The 26205-nt window shown below is 43.1% G+C and overlaps 1 long non-coding RNA gene across 3 annotated transcripts in view; it reads right to left on the minus strand.

Annotated features, from left to right (window-relative positions):
- LOC116965917 overlaps nucleotides 1-26205 on the minus strand; it is a 129716-nt gene that overhangs the window by 80324 nt on the left and 23187 nt on the right. For all 3 annotated transcript variants that reach the window (XR_004409804.2, XR_004409805.2, XR_004409806.2), the window contains one exon: nucleotides 15629-16012. This is a non-coding gene — a long non-coding RNA (uncharacterized LOC116965917). The remainder of the gene's footprint in view (nucleotides 1-15628; nucleotides 16013-26205) is intronic.

Below are 26205 nucleotides of genomic sequence, written 5' to 3' on the forward strand. Positions count from 1 at the left end.
TCTGTTGAAGTTTGCTTTATGGTGCCAGAGCAGCACAAAACAGCTCTAGCATCTGGCCTCAGGGGCTTAATCAGTTCTGTATGAATACTCATATGATGCAGTTATCATTGTCAAAGCTCATAGCTAAGCGCCTTGCTACCAAGTCTCATGGCTTTGATTTAAGGAGCTCCCAGTAATCTGGGACACTACAATTAACATATTTAATAGAGCGACTAATGGGAAAGAAAGAGGGGGGAAACCTGCATACCACAGTTTATGCTGATGCTAGGGTGGGAAAGGAACAAAACCCAGAAGTTTCAAACTCCAAAAAAGGCACATGGAAACTGGTGAGTTTCTCCCTTTTATTCTGCACAGTGTAAGGAAAAAAAAAAAAAAAAAAAAAAAAAAATAATCAGAGCAATTAAATAATAGTCAGTAATCTCAGATTAATTTATCTTTTCAGAGGTAACATAAGAGATTCAAACACTCACCTTGGGACACTTTGACAAGCCTGCTCATCAAAAGGCAGGAGATCCGCACTTTCTGGACACCAAATCTTTCCAAAATGTCTCACATGGTGGCACACAAATGATACAGACTTATTTTAAATACATACCTCTCTTCCCTACCTGCAGGAGATCACAAACCCTGCAGCCAGGATATTAAAAGAGTTAGGCAACAACTAAGAGCTCAATAAAGGCATCTGTAGTTGTTTCAGGTAAGAAAATGGTAATGAAATTAATCTAGATTATAAACAGGATATAAAGAAAAGTAGAAGCAATCCCCTAGTTATGAACAGACACCCTTATTGTAACTACGATAAATCAAACACAGCTCTTCTGGTCAGCTGGGGACTTGCTGCATTGATTTCGCTTGGAAACCAATATCAGCTTCAGCTGGCTTGGAGAAGCAGCCAACAGTTCATCTGATCGATGGCCAGGTAATAATAATATATTACATACCATAATGCTGAGTAACAGTATTACAACACTATAACAATTGCCAGACAAAAACTCTAGCAGGATAGCTGTATGGCTAAATACATATTTATCTTTTACAGTGTCTTTTACATGGTAGTTTAACTATCTCCAAACCAAGTATTCTAGACCCAAGAAATAGTTTCAAATTATATTCAAATGGGTACCTAAATAACCTTAACTCTGCCTTGGTTTTACTGTATGCAGTATACCATGTAGCACATCCATTGCATATGGTTATTATATCCAGTAAACATAAAATTATTGTAAAGTCACTGTAGCAATTATGGTGCCAGATAAGATAAAATGACTCTTTGGGCAAGGTCTTCCAGATTTCCAATATCACGTCTTCAGTTTATCCCCCACTGAAGAGTGAAGGCAAGCTGTCCTTAGAGAAGAGGTTAAGCCATGTTCAAATGACAAAGAGAAGCAGTGGTCGTTTTTGCTTAAAGCACTCTGGAGTTTTATTCCTTCTAGAAACAATAGAGGAGGGAAGCAATGTTGAGAGATGGCAAGTCTTTAAGGAATTTCCTCCAGCAGAACATGATTTTTCAGTGTTGGCAAGAAACTGTATTTGGCAAATAATGACACAAAATGGAAGATGAGCATATTTCTTTAACAATGTAACCTACAGACAAGGTTTTTTCCATCATTAAAATAGGTCTAACTTTAGGTGCTAACAGAATCTGTTTATAATCAAGCTAGTTAATGGATTTACTTGTAAACTTGGACAATACATGAATTATTTCAAGGGTAAGGGTAGCACTCATCTGAGATCACTTTAGCCATCTAAGAGTCGGGCACTTGGGTCAGCTGGGCATCTGGACTCCCTCAGAGAAGACAAAAAGAGCAGCTCAGCAGTGGAGAGCTGGTTTATGGAACAGGATAGGGCTCTTGCTCTCCAGACACAACCAGTGTCCATATGCATACCTGGGTTTTAGCAACATGAGATGAACCCCCCCCACATCCCTATTAACTAAGAGTGGGTTATGAAGTTTCCAATCCTTTGGCAGCAGTGTTGGTTGAGAAGTTTTCATCCCTGCCACCAACACCTCTGCTCATCCCTGCCACCTCCCGTACCCAAGAAGGGTTGGTTACCCTTCTCCTTTGCCCCAGCTCAGCTAACACAGAAATATAAAATTATCTGGTTCTGAAGAAGCATTTTTTCCTATTAACCACCTATTTTTCTATGGACTTTCTGCTATAATTTATTTTTTTCTTAGCCATCTCATTTTCACCAGTCCTGGACACACCAGCAGTGGAACAGGCATGGCAGCAGAGGCAGCAGCCCTTTGCACAGGGGCAGAGATGGGTGGGAGAGGGTATTTTGGATCCACTGATGAAGGATCCATAACATGGAGCCGCACCCTAATTCTCAAGAGGACACCACATTTTTGCGTTCATTTACACAACAAAGATGCTACTGGCAATACTCAACACCACCTAGATTACAGAGCCACAGCATTGTCTTCACAGTGAGAGTAATTTGATCAGCCTCCTTCTTCAGTGTCCCCTTATCCCTCATCTTCAAGTACAAAATGCTTAGGAGAAATGTCACATAAAGATTCCTTGTCCATTCAGCCATCAGTGAGATGAGCTGCCACAGTCTTCTGACCTTCCCTGCACCATTCCCGGCTCACAACTGCTCTTCATCACCTTTACAAGGGATACTATCCCTGGGCATCTGCCACCATCCTCTGTCACATCATCCCTAAAAGCCTAGGGGCCAGGACATGCACCTTCTTTAGCATTTCGGCATCGCTGCCTTGCTCTATCACACACTACCTAGCTTGGATCTGTGCTGTCCCCCAGGCCAGAGGAGCAGACCTCCCTCCACCGCCCTGCCATCAGTCCCCTGCCTGGATCAGACAAGTCTCCTGTCGGATGTGTGTGGTCTTATCTCAGAAAGTTTTAGCTTAAAAACTTAGTAGAAGAGCAAAATACCTCCTTGAAACCCCACTGTTACTTTCAATAGAGTGACTCCAGGGGTATGCTGAATACACTGGAAGAGAAAAAAATTAAGCAAAGCGGAAAATAAATAAATAATTTCTCTACAGATATTTAGACACACGCATATACATACGGTGAGATTTTACAACTTAATTTGCTTGTGAATGGCACTGAAGTGATTCAGTGTGGTTGCTACAGTACAAGTGTCCCCTAAACAGTAACTTAGCACACAGAGAATTACATTCATTCGTGCATCAACATTTTTGAGTTAAGATACTTCTTTATTCCTAAGATTGTTGATTAGGCCCCTTTCAAACTCAGTATCCGCTGTCTGCGCCTTACATGAATCATGTTCAGCACAGGGCATTGCTGACGCTCTGTCACAAACAACCTAGGAATAAAAGATCGGCATTTCAGTTTATTTTTCCTGCATCTTGTTAAAAAATGTACTAGGAATTTTGAAGAAACCTAATGCATAAATACATATTTTGTCTGATTCAATAACATATACAATTCAAATGACACCGCATTAGAAAACCAAGAGGCTGCTGTTATTCACCAACACTTTAAATACTAGCAATTTATTTCTTTACCTTGACATTATTCAGAGGGCCAAATCAGAAAATGATGTAACATCACTTAACTGCCTGCCAAACCTTCCCCCCAACAAGCAACCAGAAAGCTACTGACCACACTAACAAAAAATGCTATTTCTTTAATCTTATCAACCATCACCTCTTCTGAGCAGTGAGGACAATAACAGATTGGTATTAGCAATCTCAGCCCTTCTCAGGCAGTCAGAGGCTTGCATATCTTAACTGATGTGCCTAATTAGATACATCAGTGATTCAGCCTTCAGCTGCGGTTCTGTGGTTTTGCTTCCAGTGTGCATCAGTGTGCTTCGCATCACCCTGTGACTGAGGCGTTTACTCGTCATCACAGTCGCTGTTATCTGTCAGAAGTGATACCGGACTGATTTCCAAAGAATACCACTCCTTTGCTTATTTATTCGGAAGTACTTTCACGGGAAGACAGAAGTTATCTTTGACTGGATGTTATTCTGGTGAAAGATAATAGCCTGGAAGTCTCGGAGTCTTCCAGCCCTGGACAGAAAAGTCTGCTGAGCTTTCCAGAGGTGTCATGGAGGAGCGCTTTGGCACATTATTCAGCCTCCGTGCCTGCTTACTCTGCTTAGTGATGAGGAAAGCTCCTTCTCAGTGGTCATAGCCTTGTGAATTCTTACCTGCCATGAGCTGGATGAGATTTTTTTTTTTATTATTAGGTGAAATGACTTTCAGTAGCTAGCAGCATGAACTAGAGATGAACTGCTGCTCTGGAGGGGAAAAGGTCTGTATGTCATTAACCTCGTCACCCTCTGTTGACATAACAGAGAATGTAAACAAAGAAGCTATCCCAAAGAACAAAAAAACTCAATGCCCAGTGTTTTCTCAGGCTTTATCCTTTAGTAGATTAGAACAGTAAGAATATTCTCTGCCAAGCTTCAAAAATGTGAAAGCCGTGGTAGATAACACATTATATTTCAGACTTAAAATTGCAACTGTCCATAGCTAAGAATCCAGGAGTCACATCTTCACCCGGGGTAAAAAGGACAGCTCTGCTGAAGTCAGAAGGTGACACCTATTTATACTAACCAAGGATATTGCTCCTCACTATCAAAGCCTATTATCACTTCTACTTACCTGCCAATTGCTCCATTTAGTGTTCTCTTTTCCATTGCAATAGCAGATCTTTAAGGGAAGCTAGAAAATGCAACTCTATAAGTGATGTTTTCAACTCTAATCAGAGATGTACAAGGCCCTGAACTCAGGTTTTTGTGAATAAAAAGGCTTTTAATTCATCTTTAAGGAAACAATTGGAGGTCTTCTAGAGCATATAAATTAATCTGATTTTACACTTCCTCTAGCAAGGTTATTATATATCTCTTTTCTTTTTCTTCCAGGTTGGCTTCTATTTTCTCTCAGGTGCAACTGCAGTTTCCTAAGGCAATGAACTGAAAAAGAATCAGCAACATCTGGAGTTATCTGCACTTCTGCCAAATAAAATGAACATGACTGAAGAGGGCAGTTTCTCAGAATGAAAAGGAAGTGATGACTAATAAGGAAATGCAATTTACCAAAAATATCTCACTTAGCATTTTCTTAAATATATCAGCCTTGTAAGTCTCCTCTACCACCTGAAAGTCCTGCTTGGATTATGCAACAGTAAGACTTGTCCAGAAAGAACAATGTTTGGCAATTTTGTTAGCAGTTTGGAGGTGAATGAAAGTTTACAGATCACTTGACAGTATCTAATATTCCCATCCAAGTTAAATCCCCTCAACTCCTTTTTCGATAGAAACAGGCAAGGTAAGATTCATCGCACTTTTAAGCAGACCTGAAATAGCTCAGCTCAGCTGAACTGCACCCCAAAAGCAGCAGTTGCTCTCCCCTGACTAAAGAGGAAGCTCAGGACAACTAGCTCATCCATGACACCTACACCTGTAGATGTCTAATATTAAATGAGATGAGGGTCACCCCCCAAGGCTGTCTTTCAGAATCATCCTCCCTTGCATTCCTCCACATCTTAGCTTCTCCTTGTTGTCACTGTCACCCTCCTGGAAAGGAGGGGACCGTCATCCATGGACAAGAGAAGCTATTGTCTTCCTCTTTAAGAACTTTCATTTGGAGTCTTTAATGAAGAGGCAATATGAGCATAAGCATTTGCCCGTTACTGGGTGTATTCAGCCTAACTTTCTTGTCCCTACTTCCAAGCCCTTACTCTTAGTCCTCTCTCCCATCCTGTTTCCTCTTATCCCACCTTAAATCCCATTCTCCAGGAGCCCTCCTTATTCAAGTCCCTCCAAAACATCATTCCTACCCAGTTGGCTACATTAATCCTGACTTAATGCGTTCACAGCTCTGCCAAGCAGTTACTGGAACCATCCAAGTGTGTACCTTCCTTAAACAGCAATTGTGGGATCTTATCACATACAAATTGTCCTGTCTCATGTTTCACTTATCACAGTGAATATGGACTAGACTCATCCCTCCTAACCATAAGTACTTGGATGAGACACCTAGGTTAGGTGTGCAGTCGCTTGAGTCAGTGAAGCAAGAGTCGCCTCCAGAGGGGCTCTCAGAGCTTGCACAGTTTTAATTGTCCCATGAAGATACCCACTTCTTTCACTAGTTACATAAGAGGAAGACTGAGTGGCAATATTCCATGTTTTGGGTTATCCATTAAGTGCCAAAAGATAGGCAGGGTGAACCTGAGCTTATATCTTTTCCTTTCATAGGAATACATCTTAACATTTTTTTAATACTTGGAAATAATAAATACAAGCAACTACAGAAGCACAGAATTTTTAGTTGCTTCAGGGCAATATATCTTCTCTGAAGTCTATTTTCACCTTACATTTGGTGATTCTTCAGCTGCTATTGATGTTAAGGGGAGTGTCATATCTGACAAAATCAAGCCTGTTGAGATTACTGATGAACCTCACCAATCATCAATGCAAAGAAGGAAAAAATATAACAATGGGAAGAAAAAGAGAAATAAAGCCAGGCTTTATATCTTTACTAAAAGCCTCTAATATCATCCCTCTATTACTACAAAAGCCAAGGGATGTTGTAAATCTGGATATACTCTCTGGAGTGCAATTTCATTTTCTTTGTTGCTGCTCATTATGCTTGAAAGTAATCAAACCACAGCACTCTTCTCTCTCGGCCTTCAATACAAACAGGAAAGGGAGACAGGACAGCCCAGCATGGAACCATGAGAAGTGCCTCAAGCTGCCCCCTCTCTTGCTAGCTAGAGGGGGGTGGTTGCTAAGAGCAGGGAAGGTCATCCCCCAAGGCAGAAGGGGTTCAGAGTGAGGTGGCAGGTCTTGTGGAGCAAGCCAAGGTCACCCTTCGGCAGCACCTCCCCAGGTAAACAATGCAGAGCACACATCAGTAACTGCCCCATCCCAGAGCAAATCTCTAGTCAGATGGAAGACCAACTTGACAATTTTGCCCTTCAACTATTTATCATTTGAGGAATGCATGAGGAAATCACATGATCAGTTTAGCCTAACTCACATAAACTTAGAGAAAAATGTGACTTGAATTTTATAGCCTTTTCTTATCATTAGTCTTTTTCCTTCAAACATCTGCATTTTGTTGGGCTCACGGAACAACAGCAAGGCCTGTCCTGCAGCTAATTTGAGGCCTGCCGATTCCCTGTGACTGCAAACAAAATCTGTAGCTTACTGGATAAAGTGTCTTCTTTGTATTTCAAAAATAGTCAGTACAAATCCAATTAAAAATGTTTCTTTTCTTTCAAATATTATATTGTTCTGAGCGCTTCTGTGTAAGCAGGGAACCCTGGATTACATTCCTCTCCAGGGGATCCTAAATGTTTATACAAATCACAGTAGGCAGCATTACAACACTTCCAAGTTTTGCCACATGCACTTTGTCTAAACTCGAACTTGGTCAGAAATCTGTCAGACTGCAAACTGTAAAAAAGAGAAATGAAAGGAAACTGTCTTATTTTTGTTCCTTTTGAGGATGTAATTCTATTAACAGTTCTGTACATCTTTTCCCCATCAATTTAATTACAGATTAATTAATTCTTAGCAGTTTTCTAAAGCCCAGAAAAATATCATCTGACCCAAAACATTTCACAGCAGGGAAAAAAGCCAAGTTAGATAAAGAGAAAATCCATCCTTTGGAAAAAATGGTGTTTAGAAGAACAAGCAACAGTAGAAAAAGATCAGCTCTCCCTTTTCCTCAGCAAACATGTGTCACTGCATGTTCCACTCATTAGATTTCACTTCTTACCATTCCTGTGCATCATGCCCCAGACTGATCTTAACTACAAACTGGTGATACCACATCCAAGGACTTGACATTTTATGCATTTCCTTGCTTGAAGATACCAATGTCAAAGTGGTTGAGATACAGCCATGGCCATGGCTTTGCCATTGGTGTTGTGCCACAGTCATTAACTTCTTTGCAGACAGGCACACAAAGTCTGAATATGCTTGGAGCTGCAACTCAGATAATTTAGCTAGCTTCTGAGGCCAAGGCAACTTGGTGAGAAATAGAGGGGGGTTTACATTAGAAACAAGCAAGCTCTGGCAAAGATTTAATTTATCATTACATGAGATAACCCTGGGAAGGGGTTGAGTTTGCACCCTTTTCTGTGTTGCTTCTACCAGGCAGGTTGGGACTGCCATCTGCTTACATTTATATTTTTATAGGGCCTTTTATCACAAGGCTCCCAAAGCTCTTTACACACTTACACCTTGATTCTCTGTTGTAACAGGAGGTGAGTTTAAATTAAAATAATGTGCAGGTCGTAATCTAGGAATTGGGCTTTAGAGCCTCCTTTTTCACCTCTCAAGTAGGGTTGTTACAAAGCAGGTACAAAAAGCCAGAGCCAAGCATTTCAAACCACATCATGAAAATCAAGATATTTTTGAGAATGGAGAAAACAGAAAGACTTAGAAAAAATGAAGTCATGTTTTGCATGCATAGCTAATAAATCTCACAATGTGAAAGAGAAGTACGTCTATACCTTTGGTCACTGATGTGCAGGGGGGTAACACTCTGCCTTCCATGAAGAAAAGGAAGCATGGTTCAAACAAGCACCCATCACCTTGTCCTTACATGTAGTTATTGGTGGATAATTACTGCATATAACAGGGAAGCCTAAAGAAAGGAGAAGTCTCCTTACAGCAGAGAGCTGCCCTGTTTCAGAGGGGGGCAGCTGATGTTCTCAGCTATGGCAGAAGGTCACAGTGACAGCCCAGGAAAGTCACAAGATGTGACATGTCCCCCTGTATGCACAGCAGAAAGTGTGTGACATTGCCATGCTGTCCTCCCAGGGAAGGGGACAGAAGCCGAAGCAGAGCAGGAAGCCGAATGCAGGAAGCGCAGGAGCGGAGGACAGGAGTTTGTCTTTAGAAGTGCTTTCACAGGGTTAGCAAGTTAATTAGTCACACAGCACGGGCCCAACCACTGTGCCATGAAGCTTTTTTTATTAAATCTGCTTATTTCTGGACCCACTGTTACTAGTCCGACTGCCACTGGCCGGGCTGAGCAGAGAGAGCATGGAGCTCCTCAGGGCACAGGTGGACACCCACACGGCCAATGCCTGCAGCTGAGCCAACCACCCTGGGCTCCTTCACAGATAATGCAGAGAAACATTTTCCTTGGGGAAGCTTCCTCTCTTATTGGAAATGATGGAAAATAGGACAAATTATTTGCACCCAACAAGTGACTGTTTCACTCCACTCTGAAGTCTGATGAAAGGACATTTCTCATGGCCTCCACCCTGCAGAATAGGCTAGTGAATCCTCTCTAGCAGAGCAAGTCCAAAAAGAAGCATTTTTTTCAACACAAAGACTTAAAAATACATAAAACCCTGAGAAAATTAGTTGATCACATACAACTGGGTCTTCAAGACACACAATCATATGTACGCTCACCGCTAAGAAGCGCAAGTAATCAGTTTACACCATGGCATACCATCCTGACTTCCCAGATCAAAGCACCTGATCCAGGGTGAAAGGCTGGGAAGCTAAAAAAGGGCTGGGAATAGGGGGTGAGAAGGCATGGGGCAGAAGACCAGGAGAGGCATGAAGAGCAGTGGAAAAATAGTATCAGAGACTGAAAAAAAAAAAAAAGCAGAAGCTGCAGCATTGGAGACCTGGTTCTTTCCGGAACCCTTCTCTTTCCACTCAGAGTTAAATTTTTTCCCCACACTCCCTGACCCTCACTTGTGCTCTTCTGTGGCTCATTTCCTGCACCCATTGCAGCTCAGCTCACTCCTTCATCTGCACAGACTCATCGTCACCCACAGAAAAACCCTCCAAATATCAACCTGGGGTGCATTCTGGAGCAGAAGAGGAGCCTGAAATAGCTCTTGCTGACACCCTGCTATTGCAGATAAATAACTCGGCACTCTCTGGAGCCGAGACTGGAGTCCAAGTCCTCTGGCATTTTTATGAAACTCTAGCTGCTCCTTGTCTCTGCTTTTCAAAAAGTGCACAAAATGAAATGGCTCGTTTCAGGGCAAATGACACAATGGTGCTAAACGGCATGATTTGTTTGTTTGCTTCATCCCAGGAGGGGAGAAGGAGGGAAGGAATGTATATTTGATCTATTTCAAACCATTTTTTTTGTTGTTGTTTCTGCTAAAAAAAAAAGAAAATTAAAGAAATCAATGGTTCGAACTGGCCTACACAAAAGAAGTTTGAGGGAGAAAGAGAGACACGAGACCCCGTTTCTCTCTCAAGACTCATTTGACCCTCTGACACCCCAGCCTGAGAGGAACTCACTTACGAAACCCAGCGTTCAGAACGAAATTTTAAAAATAGCCCAAGCTGCCCCGCATTCAGGAGAAAAGCTGTTTGTTTACTTTGTCTTCTCTTGCAGTGCCTGTGTGCTTGTGTCAGAGCGCGCTCTGAATTGCCCACTGACCTACATTCCCCGGGACGCGGAGCCGAGCCTGCTGCTCTGGGGCTTGCCGGCAACCCTCGCCCCGGCCCTGCGCTCCCTCTCCCGCGTTGCAGCAGCTCCACCAGCAACGCTACGCCTAAGTGGATAACGTCTCGGGCCACCGAAGCACGCTTTTAAATGGATAGCCAGCCAAGTGTATATTAATTAAACTTAAAAGTTCTATTTATTGCCAAACACAGGGGGATTACACAGACAACAAGTGGCGGAAAGTACTCCAAAATGTTCTCACCCCTTTAATTACTGTGCTATAGTTAGCCCAGCAAGCTGATGTATAATCAACACTGCTGTACGCACTGTTTACAGCAACACTCAGGAGAAGCAAACTTCTTACTTCACAGCCTCTCCGAGCAGCTGCGACATTTGGAGGTGCAGGAGGAACACAGAAGGCACCAAAGTGCCCTTTTATTTACCTCCTCCCCACAAAGCTGCTCGCCTCCAGCACCCCACCGTGCTCGCCGGCCCTGGGGGCCCCGCTGCCAGCCTGTGCCCCCCTCAGCAGCGCTTTCAGTCCATTGCACCAAAGCTCCCACAGCACCCAGTGTGTAGTGAAGTAACAGAGCTGCTGTCGTGGAAGTTGATTACCATCTCACCCTGCTTTGCTGCTGGCAGTTTTTAGAGCTGGGCATCTGAGGAGTTTGAATTTATTTTATGCTTTGGTGTTCTGGGTGCTTACAGTTCATGCATTTCACAGGCAAGTGGAGCAGTCAAGCGAAGTAGCCAGGCAGATCTGGACCCCCAAGAGGCTGCTCCCATTCCCCTGAGCCTGTCACTAGGACCAACCCCTTGAATTTGGCAAGATCAGCACTAGATCCAGCAGTGTGATGACACTCAGTTCCTCTCAGGGCAGCTTGCAAGCCCTTACCAAAAGTGCATCTTCTTTATTAAAAATGAAGATTAAAAAATCAGCAAAATACAGTACAAATTTAATAGCTGAGTTTGAACTAGCCCTACTCTCACTCACACATACAACACACAGAGTTAATAGCACTGACCTCTGTGCTCCCCTGTTTCCCTATCTCCCAGCAGCGCCTTACGAGCAGTAGCATATTGCTGTCTCCTGCTACTCAACTCAGCTGCCTTCAGCACTGGCAGCTCATTTTCCTTCCCTGAATCCTCAAACCCCCAGTTCATTTTCAGGTGTTTTCATTGTAATAGCATGAAGAAGGAGACACATGCATCCATTAGCAGGCCAGCAAAAAAAAACCCTTTCATCCTCTTGCATTTTCATAACTGATCACAATCCAAACAGCACCGTGCATGTTCCATGTGACCCTGGACCTATGATTCAAGAGTCATACCCACACCCAAGTATACAAATTTCCCAATCTGGACAACCTGAACATTAGGAGGAACTGTGGGTAAATGAAGTCACAGTAAGCATGCGAAACAGCTGAGTAAATCACATTACAGCACCACAAAGTCTGCCACTACTACCACCCTTCTTCAAAGCAGCCTGAGGCACCTTGTACATTTAGTACCTCCACACTTACATATTTAGCAGTGCTTTGGACAGAACTCATGTTTAACCCGCACTGAAACAGCCCGATTCTGACTTCCAGGACCTCGATGTCTCCCTCACAATGTCCAGCAAGCCACTTTTCTGCAAGGCAGAAGGAGGTAGGTGTGTAAATGCCCCCAGTTTCACATTTTGGGCTTCTTTATAAGCAAGATAAGGTCTCTCTGACTGGCTACAAACATCACCTGGGGAATCATCTGCAAGCCTAGAGCTGACAGAACAGAGGATACTTTGGCCATTATTTCTCGTCGGCAGTACTGCCTGTCATACTCAACCTCCAAAGGCTCTGATGCTCAGATGGAGACCAGACTGTTTAAGGACTTCGATTCCAGAAAGAGAGGATTCAGCAGCTTTCCCATTACACAAATAAAATAAGTAACGCCAAAGCCTTTTGAAGCAAAGCTGGTCAGATATTTTCTGACCAAAAAAATACCAATTCATTCCTTCCTGAACAGTTGCTGCTTTCCCAAACTCAGCCAACATCTCAGCAATCTGGGAACCTCACTCCAGTTTTTGGAGGTCAGCCTTGGGACTTGGGATGCCGGTTCAGCGCTCAGGGTCTCCTTTTCTGCAGAGCTGCCCTGGAGCCAGGGGTCTCGGGAGCTGCCAGCAGCGGCTCACAGGCAGGGCTGCATTCCACCATCCTCTCTGTTCCACTAAGCAGTGGTAGAGCCTGCAGAGCTGCTGGAAATTCCTTTAGTCTTTCGTTTGCTTGCTTTAATACACATCACATTTCAAAACAATGGCATTTCCTTCAAACTGAAATCCCATTTTTTAGCCAGCTTTATGCTCAGTGTCTATATTGATAAACTGTGGGCTAAGAGGCCAATTTTGTAAGTTTCCAATTGACTTTGAGACATATTAAAAATGTCCTATGATGAATAGCTGGCAGATCAGCAAACTGAACAACCCTAAATTACACCAAAGTTCATGTGTATGCATGCATGTGCATGTACCACCTCACAAACTGACAGCAAATGTTCCCTGTCACGGGACCAGCATTGCGTAAGTGGTATTAACATGCAGAATTACTTTGTGTCTGCATCTGGCACAGCTTTTGCTGGACAGATGACTCATATTTATTCTGCTCCTAATTGCCCAGTCTCTTGAAGTAAATTCTTACGCTGTTCTTTCTTTTCCTAATGGGTGAAAGATAAACTTCTTTGTACATGACAGTATGTTTTCACATATCCCTCTGCCAGGTGTTGCTGTGAACCAGGTGACAGGCCATCCTGCTCTGAATCTTGACTGTTTCACAGGTTTGCTAGGTCTGTGTCAGGAAGGCACTTTGAGATGCAGGAAGAAAGGTCATTTGCCTTTTCCTAAGAGACCAGCAAATACAAGCGTTGCCCAAAGAGTTGCTATATATGTGAGTGGTGATGTACTAAATGTACTCATTTGTCTCAGGGTTGTCTGCAACCGAGGGTGGTGGTAATGGTGGATGTTATCAGCTGCAGGGTGTGAAGATGCAGATAGCCCCAGAAGACCTTCTTCAAACATTTAGAAAGAGGTTTTGCTCCCCGGGCACTGAGCCTGGCCAATATGCCAAAGACACTAGAGGGGCTCTTTATGCCTCATGCAAGTCTTCTTCCAGGCACAGTCCTGGGACCTGCAGACCTTCACAGCTGAGCTCAGCCCTTTTGTCCATCCCTATGGACTTACTCAGGCACATGCACCTGGTCTTTAGGTCTGCAGCCCTCCTGTTACCCCAGCAATCACTGTCCTGCTGGCATCTGGTTCCTTCACAAACCATTCTCTGCCTTTTGTGTCATCTTCTGCGCTGCTGCATCAGCCATGGCACAGCAGCCAGCTCCTTGCAGAGCCAGCCCCGGAGCCATGGACATCTCCCCTGTTCCTCAGGCCCTCACAGAGGTGTCACTAACTGGGCGCTGAGTAGGGCGACACATGAGTTGCACAGCACCCAGCGGTGATCCAGCAGTTCCTGGGTGAGTGGTGGGCACTCTACATTTCAAATAAATAAAAAGTCTTGTGCAAATATAACACACAGTAATGCTGTCACTGATTTGCAGGTAAAATAGCAAAAGCACAGCTCCGTTTGTTTCGTAAGACTGAGGGGTGGCTTGAGATATGAGTAAGTACCTGGTTTACTTCTGGCTTCACCCCTAGGACCAATGATCCCTGATAATGATATTTAAAGAAGCGCTTTCTTCAGCATGGCTACAATCCAGGGCGTGTGGTGTGGTGGGCTTTTTTTTCCTATGCTGGCTTCAAACAAGCTGTGGGTGTCTGGGTGGGTGGGTTGAGTGACATATTAGTGAGGAAGCTTCCTCCCCTTTCAGAGCTACATGGAGAAGTCAGAAAGGCATCGTTTGAAAAAGTGACAGGCAGATCATGTCGGACTATTGCTGATGAAAAAGGGTTTAAATCCATCAAGAATCTTGAATTTGGAACTGCTCTGCTACAGAGAGCGGGGTGAAGTGAACTTCACTAACCTCTATAAATATTATCTGTCTTTTAATTTCAGATTTGCTCCTCGAAAAGCCTTTCAAAATGCACACTCCCTCCTTTCAGCTCCTGGCATCCAATCAAACTAGCTATCTAACAACAAGGAGCAGAGGAAGTCTGTCCTTCGTCTCCATTTAGAAGTGAAAGATTACCCATTCCCTCCCGCCCACCCCCCCACCCTGGCTCTGAAGGTCTTCCAATTATCTCCTTTACCTGCCGCATTAAAAAGTAAAGCATATGAGTTGCCAGAGATACAGAGTCTGAGGACAAGCCACTGTGGCAAAGCCATGACATTAGAACAGATGGAAAACTTCTCGGGAACAAAATGTGCACAAAAAAATGGGTTCTGGCTTTGAAGTATATATTCACGGTGGGTGCTTTCAAGTCTTTTGAAAAGCCCTAGCTCAAATCTGACCTACTTAGGCAACATTCTTATTTATGTCTCCGACTAAGGAGCTGTATATTTAGCAAATGAGAGGAAATCATCCCCCTGTCATGTTTATAGATTGGAGAAAACTTTGCTGTTTAATTCTCCAACAGATTTGTCTCCATAAAAGTGGATGTAATTTAAACACTGTTAAAAAAATCAATAAATTCCAGAAACTTAGGATAAATGGAATCATAATTTCAAATATATATATATAGATATTATATATGTACAGACATACATACAGAGAAAGAAAGAGAGAACATTTATTCAGTAGACTGCAGTTAAACCATATTTATTTAACTGGTTCAAGAGTAATGGGTAAGGCTGAGCAAAGGTGGAGAGCGAATCATAAGACTTTGCCATTTTAATTGATGCTAAATGCTAACAATATTCTGTAAGATACCAAGGAACAGAGAAAATCTTAACTCTTCATAGACTAGGTGGGCTTATCTGGACTAAAATGAAAATAAATTAAAATGAAATTAAAAGATTCTTAAGTTCAAGAAATAAACTGAGTCTGAAAGTTGTCTCAGGAGGTCATCTAGTCCATCTCCATCTCCCAAAGGCAAGATGGATTAGACCCACATTATTCTGGACTGATATCTGTCTAACCTCCAGGGGTGGACATTTGGTAAGCTTCCAAGCAGCCTATTTCCCCTTTTTTCAATTATCACTAGTAGAAGGATCTTGCTGGCATCTAAGATATGTCTCTCACTGGGGTTAAAGCCCATTACCCCTTGTCCCAGTAGACAAAGAGGACAGATTATTTCTTTCTGCTTTTCAATCACCTTTCAAGACTTACCATGCTGCTTCTCTCTTCTTTAGTTTAGGCAATCCCAATTTGTTCAATTTTCTCTCTTGAATCATGTTTCTAGTTGCTCTAAAGCGTGTCACTCTACTGAGCCACATTTCACATGTAACCTCTTCTAAGACGATCCATTCCAAGACACAGATCCTTCTCTTCAGGACAGCTTCTTAGCCAGTCATCTCTTATCCTTGCATTAACGCCGTTGAGTGTTCCCACCTCAACAGAGGAGAGCCTTGCAGCCGTCCACATCCCAGTCTGTCCAGGCCACTCCTCCGACTTCTCCAGGCCACTCTGCGTTCCGAACCTGCTCTCCACCTGGCCCGCAGCCTGTCGCAGCTTGCAAACTGAACAAGAACCCTCTGCTTTCCACTCTTCCACCTGTTAATGAAAACAGCACAACACACTGGCCCAGCACAGATCTCAAAGCACCCTGCTCAAAATCCCCTTCCAGTTTCACAGTTAATCATTGGTAACTGCTCTCTGACTACAGCTTGCCAACCAGCTGTGCACTGACCTAATAGTTTCTTCTTATCCTGGTTTCTCCGGTTGTTTATGACGGTGTCTTGTAAAACAGTATAAAAAACTTTATTAAAATCAGGACACATGACACCCACTGCTTTTTTCCTACCCACAAGGTCTGTTGCCTTGTCTCAGAAGGCAAAGAGATTGGTTTCACATGATTTTCTACTGACAAATCCATGCTGGCTATTCTGCTCATATCCTCATTACCTTTGAGGTGCTTATGTTTGATTGTTTGACTGTTTATTCCATGTATTGGCAGGTACCTGATTTGACTACAAATCCCTGGATTCAGCTTTTTCTCCTTGTTATGGGTAGACACTGTCTCTTCACTTTTTATGTCCTCCAGAACCTCCCCTGTCCTCCATGACTTCTGGAGATAAACACTAAACTTTCTGGGATTGTTTCATCCAGTTCCCTGGCTCTCTCTACCCTGGGTTGAATTTCATTAGACCAAATGAATTCAAAAACATTTAGTTTATCTCAGTATTTTCTGATCTCATTTTTCTCTACTGTAGCCTGAGCTATTATCCTGCAGTGACTGGCTGTATTAAGCCTCCAATCACACTTGAGCTTCTTAATGAACACTGGTTCAGAAGCTGATAACACTATTTACTTCAGATAATACTATTTATTTTGGGGAAATAATCTAGTCTTTCACAAACTTTTCAGGCTAAACATTTCAGAAGTTCTCAGGTTGTTTCTCAGCCACCTGATGTTCAAAGGCACCCCTTAATCTCCTAAACAGAAAGAAGTGCTTGGCGTTTTACAAAACCAAGCCCCAAGTTGAGGTTCATACTTTGGCAGGAATGGCATATTTCAAGACAACTGTGATTCTTCCTGATCAAAGCTGATCTGAAAATTCCATAAGAATACTTACCCTGTTGCTGTTCTGGCTGAATGGAGAAGGGCTGTGGTGTGCATAAATGGAAGTGCATCTTCAAAACCCTGCAAAACCCTGTCCGCATTTTCAGTGAGAGCTCCAAACCTTTCTCCTGATACCCAGCAATCTGTCCTGCTTTAAACTCTGCTTAACTCTCCCACTTCACCCTCCCAAGTCATAACATCATATTTATACTTGTCTTTTTAATACCTGTTTAGAGAGCACCTACAAATCCACTGATGAAATTTAAAAACCCGAAAGATACACTCTCCCTTAAAATGGATTAAAACAGTGTCAGCTCCCTTGAAGTTAATGAATGAATACTATTCCTTAGAGCTGTTTTTATTCCTTCTGATATCCCAAACGATGCTAAAGCAGAAAGGGTGAAGTAACTGAAATCCAGATATGTTAGTTTCTGCTCCATTAGGAAAAAGAAAAATCAATTTGGCAAAACATAAAAGAAGAAAATCAATAGAAAAAGAAATTTTATTTTCAGCTGAGAACTAAGAATATATTACAAACAATGGTGAGTGAAAATTATTCATTGATTTGTATAACACCTTTTACAAGCCCAAAACATGCTCCAAAGAATTATAGATTATTTAAATCTAAGGATCACTTACCGCCAAAATGCACCGATCTTTGGGGTGGAATGCAGCTGCTACAAAATTGCACTAGCAAACACTACACCACAGCTTTAGGTCACAAATGCTTTATCTGAAGTTGCATCAAGGGAAGTTGAAAATGCAGAATGGAATTAACCAGGCTGGAATACGACCACACTGCAAGTATATCGATTTCAGTTTAAGCTTAAACTCATGGAAGACAGGTCCATCAGCCCATTAAACAAACTTTGGCTCACAAAGTCCCTAAAATGCTCTTTGTCAGAAGCTGGGATGATATGCCAGAGGACGGGTCACTTTGCGTGTGCCCTATTCCTTCTGCTCTTTCCCTGGTCACTGTCAGAAACCTGATGACACTAGGCTGGATGGACCTTTGGGCTGACCTAGCATGGCTGTTCCTAAGTCCTGAGCTAATACGCTGGCCTGCGAGCTGCTGCGGCGCTGAAGCTAGCACACCCTTGCATCTGTTGGCGCTCCGGCAGGGCAGCCATCTCCGGCGGGAGGGCAGGTGGTGCAGCCGACAAGGCAGCCTTTTGTATTCTCCTGCATGAATCACCGTACTCATCCGGAGGCACGCTAAATCCTCGACGTTAAGCACACATTAAGTTGTTTCAGGATATGGGCCACATTTATAGCGCTGTCATTAGTAGCAAGGGCTCACACTGCATAAAATTACACAAAGTACCTTTTGTACCTCAAGATATACTTAGCAAGAAAACTCCTAGGGGCAGAAAATGTACAATCTTCTGTTTCTCTGAAGCACCTCATTCAATTACAGCAATATAAAAATGATTTATAACAATCTATTAAAAATACAACTCAAATGACTTATCACTCCTGAGGTCCTGGGAATATACTGTAGGATTTGCTATTTAATTGTAAATCAAATCTAGTGGCCAGTACCTCACTTTTTAGAGAAAGATGGAAATTAGGGATACACCTCACCAACTGCAAGCGCAGCATGTCCTGGGTGATACGATCTTGGGTAATCACCCAAGATATGACTAGGGTGGAAGAGGAAATGTAGAAGAAAGCAGCAGACATTTCTACTCCCTGCAGTCTGTAACCCAGCCAGTTCTTCCACTGATCAGAAAGTTTCCACCACTCCAGGGGCTGCTGTGGGGCAGGTGGGCAGGCACACTGAAAACACTCTCACTGCTATCTCCCAGGGTGTTTCCTTCTCCTCCAGCTATCTCTGGAAAGGCTTCCTGGGAAGATCAAGTCCAAAATAGCATCAAGACAGAGTAAATAGCCTGCCTAAAAGTCCACAAGCTGGGCTGGAAAGAGATCCACAGAGCATCTTGCACACATAGTCCTGAGCAACATGCATTGCACAGGATGACCCAGAGCCCCAAGGGACAGCTGAGGCTGTGTGTGGGGTAGAAGCACAGCACCTGCTTCATCCCACCCAGTTCAACAACCTAAGCCTACCTGTCCCTGTGCTGAGAAAGACCAAGGAAATGTAGTAAGAAAATCTCAAATTAGAAACCTGGACCCTCTCTTCTCATCTTCAGAATAGTCAGAAGCTAACAGAGAAGTTTGCATCAGCATCAAAATCAAAACAGACCTCATGTACATCAGAGGAATGCTCCATAGCTCATAAACATACTCCTAATTTTTACCATCAGCAGACAGGGGTGGAAACGATTTGCACCCTGGAACTGCCTGTTGTTGATAAAGCAAATTGATAAAGCTGTACCTGTAGGAACATCCAGGCCAGGAACTGACCTATTTGGCCAACAAATTCTTTCCTCTGCTTTTCCTGACAGTTGTATCTAGCACCTCTTCTCATAAGCTGATAAAGCTGTACCTTAAAAAATGTCGGAGCAGATGAGGGAGGTTTCCTCCTTCCCACAAAGTCACTCGGAGCTATCACAGGGAACAAGGTAGAAATCCACAACGGACAGCTAATCGGAGATGCCCTCACCAGCTAAGAATAGCCAAGAACACAGTACTTAAGAGAAAAATATTTTTAATTTTAATGTAATATTGAATAGAATTGATAGATATTTCTGCACATAGAAAATGGCAGAGGCCTGTAGAAATACTAAATTCTGCTTTGTTTTCACTTTCATTCTACCAACCCTCAGCTTCATCTCTTTTCTGTCTTCCACTGCTTCTTTCCCCAGTTAATAAGCTTTGTCCCCATGGTTGGGAGAACTCTTTAAATCTTCCATTCTTAAGGAAGATTCAAAGATAAAGGCCACTGCTAGCATAAAATACATTTCTTGAGCAACAAAATTGGCAATGTGTTGCTTCCTATGGGTCTCCTTGACCGACTGCCTAGGGATTAGCACAACATCATTGACAGGTGATGCTGTTCCCACATGCAGATTTCCACACAAGATTCCCATGCAGATCCCTTAGTGCCTAATACTGAATCACACTGTACCTTCTCCTCAGTGAGGGCATGCTCTCTTCTAAATAGCTGCCTTTCTTCAGAGAGCTTTGTCCCTTGAGACAACCTGCTCTTTGGTTATATTTGGCTGCAGCTGGTCAACCAGTCCAAAAGTCACTGAGAGGACAGCTACCCACCACACCTCACCCACAGTGCAACACAGAAGCCTCATTTTCTAAGGAAGGTTAAAAAACAAACAGTAAAGCCAGAATCTTCTGGTCTCTCACTCCCTATGAATCTAATGTTCATCTTTGTTATGACCTCCTTCTGACAGGAATTGCCTTTATCTGTATTTTGTAAAGCTTTGAGCATATTGCCAGCACTTTAATAATAAAATGTCAGAAAACCATATATCTGAATATTATTATGCAGAAAATATGTGCATGTTCACACAGACAGCAGATGTATAAAAATATTGAATATGCAATTTAAGGCTGTATTTGTGTTTTAAGTATGTAGGTCAAACATAGGGCAGTCTTTCCTATTACACACAAAACCTACACGTACGCTGGACCAAAAGAAAGCACATAAACTCCTTTAATTCTGGATGCTAAAAGGTGCAAGTTCTAACTAGCGCTTGGATGGGTGATTTCCCCAGGGAACCCCAGGTGTCCTGGGCATGCGCCAAGCAGTTATTGCTGAGCACTGGGGTTGAGGTTCACCTCACCTAACCTTAGCCATCTGTCTCCCTGCGGAGACTTGGGCACCTCCAGAGGGTGATACCTGAGAGGATGGAATGAATCACCCTGCCCGAGTCTCACCACTGACTACAGAGGCGGCCCAGACTACTTGCTTAGATAACCATGTAATTTTTTAATAACTACTGTTAGGCAAGATGAATGCCAAACTCGGTGAATATTAGCCCGCAAAAAACAAGTGAGTGGGAAGACTTCACATCACAGCTGGATGGGAATAAGAAAGAGTAAACCATAAACCTCAAATTCTCAGCTTCTACGCGGAAGCAAGAACTGGTTTATAATACCCAGAAACATCTACAGCTGCATGAAGGGGTCTTCATAAGAACCAAATAAATATTGCTAAGGCAACTAACATGAGCATTTAAAATACGTTTGCTGACAATGAAAGTTTGAAGTATTCTCCCTATAGCTTTCAGTTACTGGAAAATGGTGATTATTGCCAGAAAATGGCGGAAGAGCCATTTCTACTTCATTACTGGTTTGGGTAACTCCCCTTTAGCCACCATGAAAATCAGAATGAAGACCTAGAGGGAAAAAAACCAAACAAATCCACACAACCTGAGCTGGACTCTGAAGCAGAAGGCTCTAATTGCTCTACCTCCCCCACATTTCAGGCACAAAGGGCAACACACACAACCCACTGGCCAGTGGGTTTAAAAATTGCTAGTCGTCCACTCATTTCTGCAGTTGAATTTGTTGGATTTAGAGTAATTCTATTGGTTTCGAAGTTCTACTTCCCATTAGTGCTATCGACCATGAGATATTGTTAGAGGGTTTTTGTGTGCTTTTTTTTTTTTTTTTACCTTCTCTGGCTGGAACACAGCTTATCCCCATGTCCATTAAATATACATTTGAACAGCACTTCCACCTGCACTTTGTCACCTCAGGTTCTCAAGGGGTGTACCTCCACTTGGCTCTGAGCTCAAGGGCGCCCTTGATATCATCCCGAGAGTGCCAACAGGCATGCTAATGCCCATTTGAAATAGCTTTTCCTTTGCCTCAGATGTTTCCATGCACTCAATGAATAAAAAGTCCCTGCTTCACTCCGTCTGCGGTGCTATAGGACGACCTCACCTCATTCTGTCAGTGAGCTACACTTGCTTTCAGGCACCTCCTAGACTTTGCTTCCCTTCCTGGAGTGTGTCGTGTGTCCCTCCCTTCTTTAAGATCCACGTTAGCAAAAGGCTGTGTGTGTATTGATCTAAGCTTACCTTCTTGTAGGCACTCACCCCACTGCTGTTAATACTTTATTTCTTTTCAAAATGTCCATGTCCCCTGGAAAAGTAGAAATACCCTGTAATTATGACCTCCTTCTGAACCAGAAAGAATGTAAATTGTGGAAAGGGAACAAAAAGCTGATATTTTTGCAAGTGAAACTTTGGCAGTAAAGAAAATTTGTTCCTCTGCTGTAAGAGGTGTCTATATGGGTCACTGAAGAGGTTCTTTACTGGGAATAAGTTAAATTCAGCATCTACCATCTTGTCCTGTGGGTGAAGCATGCTATCTCAAATACGCAACACAACCCAAACTGGGTGTCATCTTTTTTAATCTTTCTTTTTTTATGAATCACTTCCAAGTCTTGGGGGTAGGACATCACGACAGACAGTTCCTCAACAAAGAACTGACATGAGAACAAAAGCTATTCCTGAAGAGTTCCCAAAATAAAAGTGAGACAGATGAGTGAGGAAAAGTTGCATGGGTGTTTCTTCAAACAAGAACATGGTCAGAAAAGAGATATCAGAAAATGTAGATTCATTAAAACTGAAATGCCTCACAAAATTGTCAGTTTTGCAGAAATGTGTTTTAGGGAAAAAACACAAGAAGGCTCCAACACTGTGAATATGTCAGGTTTGGACACCTTCAGAGCTAACAGTGTCAGTGTTTCATCTTAAAATGACTTCTCATTTTAAATATACTTGTATATTTTACATTCTAGTACCGTACTGCATAGCAAAACCAGCACAGTTGAGGCAGAGTGAATCCATCCTAGAACCCTCCTCTGTCAGGAGTAATTTCAAAATTTGGGATTTTCATTCTAAATTGAACTCAATGTAAATTTCAAAATCTCAAATTCCTTTGGAAAACAGAATTTCCAGACTTTGACTAACACTGATTTAAACCTCAGCTCTCTGTCAACAGCTAAGTCAAGCTTTGGGACATGATGGTATCCTTCTGAAAAAAGGCTCCTGCTCGGCTCCCCTTTTCAATGGCATCGGTGGGGGCTGCCTTGCGTAAATCTAGACAAAAGATGCTAAGCAGTTGTCCTGAAAAACTACAAATAGTTAAGTGCTTGGCCATATTCTGGACCCTGGGCAATATCTTTCCGTATAATTATTTCTGCTGTTGTCATTAGCTCCGGCACTCTCACTATTTATTACCATAGGTATTTCGAGACTCATAAAAATGTGATCTTACTAAGGCTTAAGCAACACATGAAATAAATCAGCAGCACTGAACATTGGCTGACACTGGATGAAACCTGGCTGGGAACAGCTGGATTGCTCTCTTGACTAAATATTTACAAAAGCCATGATTATATCACTGAGTGACACTGTGTGAATATAACAATTTATCAATCATCATGTTTAACTCAAATCCCTGCAGGAGGGGATGGCATTCTCACTTAACAATAAGTATCTACTGTATGCTAATTAATTGACTTATTTTGCAGCTAAGGTTACTTCAGGGATATGTGGGCTTTTTAACTACCCATTTCCTAAGCACTGCTATTACTTCAGAGGCACAGAAAACAGCAAGTCCAGCTGGGCTGTCACTTGCACCGGTACACATCCAGTAACACCGCTGGAATTACTTGGGGCACACGCTGGAGCAGGGGTAACCACAAACCAGTGCACAGAGTCTATTTTGTTGCCCACACTCCCCCCGCTGTTCCCCTGCCCGCTGCAGGGTGCCCACGGGTGGTGAGTACCCCAGAAGCTTCCCTGCCGTTCCCCCGCCGCCGCCGCGGGACCTGCTTTCCACCAGCCTCTCCCAATTTGGTCTCCTGCCCTTGCACGTCCTCTCCCGAGTAGCTGGCGGTGCTCACGGCGCTGGCTGGCAGCCGCCGTCCAAGCTGAAACGCCCTTGTCCCCAGAAAATGTTTCCTGAATTTTCTCACCCTGCGCTCGCCGCGTCAGGCACAGCTGAGTGTTTGTTCGCCCTGAAACTGCCTGAAGTTTCACCTCATACCGTGGGGCTCTACAGCACCAAACCCAGCCTTGCTGACAGCACCCTCACGAGTCTGAACAGAACGCACGGGACAACCTGCCTGCCTGCCAGCAGTGAACCCAGCACTGCTTCCATCAGAGCTGGTCAGCACTGACTGGGGAATCTTAATCCTGAACCTCCCAAAAAGGTCACTGGCCGCCAAACACAAGCCTCCCTGCTGCAAGGAGAAAAGGGCTGGAATGGGAAGAGGCAAGCTTTGCCAAACTGTGGCATTGGCAGGGAACGTAAGGATTGTGTTCGTATAGATCGGAGCAGCAAGTGGACCTGAAGATAAAGCCAGCACATGTCACACTGGTAGGAAATGCATACTTGGGCACCAGAAACCACTACCACATGGCAGGAGCTTTTTATAAAATCCTCCACTTTCTGCTTCATGACAGATTAACTCTCTTGCACCAGCAATGGCGTGAGCAGTTCAGCTACTTTTCTGTCTCCTTCAGATTACAGGTTTTTTACAGAGAAAACACAAATCTCCCTTCTGCCAGTCCCACAGTGCAGACACTTTAAAAAGTTTTTCTTCAAAATGTCACGCAGGTACATGGATAATGCAGCAAGTTTGTGTGGATCCCAGGCTAACATTCAAAATGAAGAGTTGGCATCCATGGCTCACCTCTGGAAACTACTTTTAAACCTTGTCTTTCTTTCCAAGAAGCATTGTTCAAAAAGAAGAAAAAGTTTGGGGTGATGAAGTCTCTGCTCCCTTGTGAGCTTGAGAAGAAAGTTTCCCTCATACTGATCTTAGAGGTAGATATTTCTTCCCATTTTGTACATGTTGAGAGTCTGCATAATAATTGTATTTTAGCCTTTGGAGCCCATCTGCCACCAAAGGGAAAATTTCACCTTCTTCTGTCTACCTACAGAGAGGTTTATAAATCAGTAAGCACACAGACATGGGAGCGCAAGTCTTGGTTGCCCTTCCAGGAGCCCTTAATGGCTCAGACAATCACAGCAAGGGCTCTTTTCAGAAACACGGGGAGCAGGGAGAGAAGTTACGATAAATTTAGTTTTCTTTTGAAGTTAATAACCTCCTACAAAGGCTTTTGGTAAAACACAGACACCTTAACATTTTTTTCCCTTTCAAACAATTTTTTCCTCTATTTTTTCCTCAGATGGTAAAATCTGAGAAAACCTGTCTCTTCAGAAGTAACTGCTTTGTGTGAATGACATCAGCAGACCATGAGGTTACCACTGGTAAGTTGGCACCCTGAGGGGGATGAAATGAAATCTCTTATCAGCCTAGTTGCTCCTCTTCTTTTCTACATTTGGTGTCTTTTGTAATATGCAAAGCAAAGGAAATGTTTTGCTCCTCTTGATTTTTTTCACCTTTTTTTCTTTTTTTTCCTCAAGAGAAGGAACAATACATTTGACTGGTTTCTCCAAAGTCTCAGCTGCTGATTCAGGTCTGTTTGGTACCTCATTCAGAGGTGAATGATTTAGACCTCCTCCTCTTTCTGCTTCACATCAGGCCTTCTCTCACCCACCACTGGGTTCTCCAGAGACTTGTTTCAGGCAGTCTGAAAACCCAAGGGAGCTTGGGTCCAAGGTCTTCCCAGGGGAAGAAGGCCTTCATAAATGTGGCTCATGTTAGCTTTTACAAACTCTTCCCACCACAGCAGAGGCACTTCTCAAAACCATGGCAGTTCCCCAGCGTGGACATCCTGTTGTAACTTGCCTCCTTCAGGCTTCTCTCAGGTCAGAAGGTTTCAGCGGTAGAGACTGTGGAAGGGAGAGGATGATGAGGAGACAGTGGGTGAACATATGGGAAAGTGGTTATAGCACAAGGAAACTCACTTCCCCGTATATGGGATTTCCAGCAAGGGGAGTCATGGCTACTACCTACAAAAACAGGGGACTAAACTGAAAGGTGAAAGCTCCAAGGAAAGATGGCAAGAAGGAGGGACTAGAGTTTGTCAAAGGGGAACATCTGAAATGATGAACCTACCACAACTCACTTCACCATGAAAGCGTCCCCTGGTTTACCAGCCATTTGCCCTAGGAGAGGAGATGGGAGGTAGGGACTTTCTGTATTTGTTTTTAGTAAGTCTCATGCATCCAGTAAACATACATTCTCCTGCCTCAATACATTCAGCAAAGTCAAACAGCTTGTTAAAAGAAGCAACCAGGAAGGACTAAACAGTAGCAAACATGAGAGTCCCCCCCAAAAAAAAAAAAAAAAAGACTTTGCCGGAGACTGGCTGTCTTCATGCTAAGAACAGTTTAAT

This window comes from Tyto alba, unplaced genomic scaffold, assembly GCF_018691265.1.
Source record: "Tyto alba isolate M040663 unplaced genomic scaffold, T.alba_DEE_v4.0 Super-Scaffold_22, whole genome shotgun sequence".
Lineage (NCBI taxonomy): Eukaryota > Metazoa > Chordata > Aves > Strigiformes > Tytonidae > Tyto > Tyto alba.